Here is a 3007-nt window from a genome sequence, read left to right as displayed (position 1 = left end):
AAGAGCGCGCCACGGTTCCGGTCAGTGGGAGTCCCGGGCAGATAGTGTGACCTGACCATACTGAGGCAAGGCAGAGGCTGGAAGGGTGATACCATTCCTGACCTGACACAGCTCTAGAACCCCTGGTAAAGGTCCTGCTTATTAGAGGAAGCTTGAGTTCTATCCCATTTTCTTTATTTTATATGTTTTTAAATCTCTTGTCTTAAATTATCCTCAAGTTAAATTATCCTGTTGTGTTTTGACCCCCAAAACAAGCCTGTCTCCCTGGGTTAGTAATGGAGACCTGTTTTTAGTATCTGCAGAGCCTGGCTAGAGCAGGCCGGGGTCATGCAATACTGAAACTTCGGAAAACTACTGCATTACAGCAGCTGTTTAAGGCTTTCGCTCTGTCCTCTATGGGCTGGAGGCCCGTCTGGGCCTGGCCTCGATGGATTCTGCCACAACCTGCTGCTCTGAGTGCCCAGGTCATTATGGGCCATGCCAACAAGATCTTGCCTCTGCAGACTGGGGTTAGGAGCAGTGCGGCGTGGTCCCTTTCGTGCCTCACAGCCCAGTCCCATGGTACGTGAAGCAGTTCTCAGCCGTTTAAGGGCTGACATCAAGAACCAGCTTGTGCTGCCAAAGGGACACGGTACTTTGGCCACTCACTGTGTGCTTGCAGCGGACTGTGCTGTCCAGTGCAGACCCCCTCCCAAAATGGGTGAAGTCTTCTGCTGGTTTAGTCTGTGCTGCTTAGTTTTTGCTGATTTCTTTGGTGTTCCAGCAGATCTGTGTAGTATCTGTGAGAGCTACAAGTTCAGCTGAAATCTGCAGTGCAGCTGCCTGTTCTTACAGTCTAGTGCTGACGACTGGGCTTCCACCAGAGCTGAAACATCATTTTTCAAAATGCTTCCAGGGAGAGTGAGTCTTGGAAGAAAAATATCAGGGTAGACCAGCAGATAAAAATACAGAAAGGCCTCAAAAACAGTCTGTGATTTCAAAATGAGAGAGACACGTTCACAGAAGACAGGCTTCCTAAATGCAGCGGCTCCAGCTCTTGCTTACGGGTCTCCTAGGATGCCCCGTGTCTGAGCTCAAGAGGGAAGATTTCCCTCGCTTCAGTGAGCTGACCGAAGTGGGAGGTACTGAAGTGTGCAAATACAAAGTGTTTTTCACTTTCTAAGTTTTCAGTCTGGTGAGTCTTGCCTGATGAGTCCCATCAGGTCCTTGCCGTGGTGTCACCTGCACGGGCACTTCTCCTCTCTAGCAGCTGGGACAGTTCTGGTGTGGGTGCAGAGTGCTCACCTGAACGGCCCGGTGGCGTTGATCAGAGGGGCGCATACGAAGCAGTATTTTTGCTTTCCTGGACTTGGCTTTGAAGTTACAGATGGTATAGACTGTCTCAGTAGGGACAGATCCAGAGGGGCTCCAGAACCATCCTCAGCGCTGCGTGGGAGGAGATGTGTGCTGTGGCTCTCCTTTCGACCCTTGGTTTTCACAAAAGAAATGTCCCTGGAGCAGCCATCTCTGAGGTCTGGCCCTCTCCAATGCTTTCAGCCTTGAAATATAATAATACACGTGAGCTTTTTAGACATAGTTTATGGAGCATGTGAGCATGGTCCCATAACGAGCTGTTCTGTGCAGGCATCAGCGTCCAAAAAGTACCGAGCTGGCAGTTCACTAAGATTTTTACTGATCAGCCCACTTCAGATGGAGAGTTTGAGCCAGCACCGATTAACGGCCAGAAATAGCACCGTAAAACTCTTAAGGGGCTAACGGCTGAGAGCTGGTGAAGTGCTCAGGTACAAAGGCTGACGTACAGAGAAAACAAGCTCTGCTGTCTTAACAGCCCAAACTAAAACCGGTGGGAAAGGGAACCGGGTCTTAGCTTGTTCACTTGTCTGAACTGCAGGAAACGCCCCTGGGGACCGCTGAGTCCGGGGTTTGTTTTGTCTCAGATCTAAGGCAGCAAGAAATTACAAGCCTGACTTCCGAAGAATACAAACACTTAGGTTTGTGTGTAACTTAGGCCTAACAGCAAGTGCAGGGAAGTAAAACACATTAGATTAGCCACGTGCGCCTCATTCAGGCTTGCTGAAATGCGATGGGAGGGACAGCCCTTAGGCTGGACTGGGCCGCTCCAGCTAGCCCTTTGCCTTGGAGGTGCCACCGTCACACCTTCAGAGACCCGAAAAACTTCCCTTAATCCTAACCTTTCTCAGGTGAAGTCAGTAGATTCGTGATTTAAAGTCAGGTTCTGGTGTGTTGAAATCAGGTGTCCAGGAGACTGGACATGTCAGTGCTAACGCCACTGGTGCATCGTGGTGTCCCCTGACCATCAGCAGCGCAGCCACAGACCTTCCCTCTTTGCTTTGTGTCGTTTCCTCCCCGCTCAGGGAATCTCGCGCTTTTCTCAGCACAAATTCAGATCAGCCTCTTCTTGACTTAGCACGTGCCATCCAAGTCCGGTGCTGGGTACAGAAGTTCCTCATTTTTTCATAGGCTTTGTTACAGTCCTCAATGGCTGTGCCGTCGGGTGGCTGAACTGACCGTCTCCGTGAGCTGGGAGATGAGCAGGCTCTGCTGCCTGCCTTTGACGGAGCTGGGGAGGAGCCCTGGGGAGAGCTGTCGGAAATCCCAGCTGACTGCAGGATCTCCAGCTGTGAAATGAGAGGGGGCTGCTTTTTATTTTCTTTTCCCCCGTCCTGAGGATTTGCGGCTTTGTGCCATGTCACATTCAAAATACTGATGTAGTTTGATACTTAACACAGGGGGATTCTTAAGACAGATTTGCAGATATCTCAACCTCAGCGTCTCAGACCAAAGAACGCAGGTAGCAGCCGTGTTCTTGCTAATGTGGCAAAGCGTTGTGGCGGGGAGAAGAGGGCCCCTCGATGCACGTGGTGGGAAGTTAGGGTGCTCAGGCAGAAGAATTGTTTGGGTGTTCCAGATGTGGTCCATGATGGTGCTGTGCTCAGAGCTGGAAGCTGGAGCACTGTCTGGGACGGCTCCCGCACCCGCCGGCCGC

General features: G+C 51.1%; 1 protein-coding gene across 1 annotated transcript in view; it reads left to right on the top strand.

Annotated features, from left to right (window-relative positions):
• NDRG3 (NDRG family member 3) overlaps positions 1-3007 on the top strand; it is a gene marked incomplete at its 3' end in the record, with an annotated part of 30428 nt that overhangs the window by 345 nt on the left and 27076 nt on the right. The gene's annotated exons all lie outside the window — the stretch shown is intronic.

This window comes from Buceros rhinoceros, unplaced genomic scaffold (genome assembly GCF_000710305.1).
Source record: "Buceros rhinoceros silvestris isolate BGI_N320 unplaced genomic scaffold, ASM71030v1 scaffold3426, whole genome shotgun sequence".
In the NCBI taxonomy this organism is placed as follows: domain Eukaryota; kingdom Metazoa; phylum Chordata; class Aves; order Bucerotiformes; family Bucerotidae; genus Buceros; species Buceros rhinoceros.
Note: the sequence above shows the minus strand (reverse complement) of the source record. Positions and strands in the feature narration are given on the sequence as shown.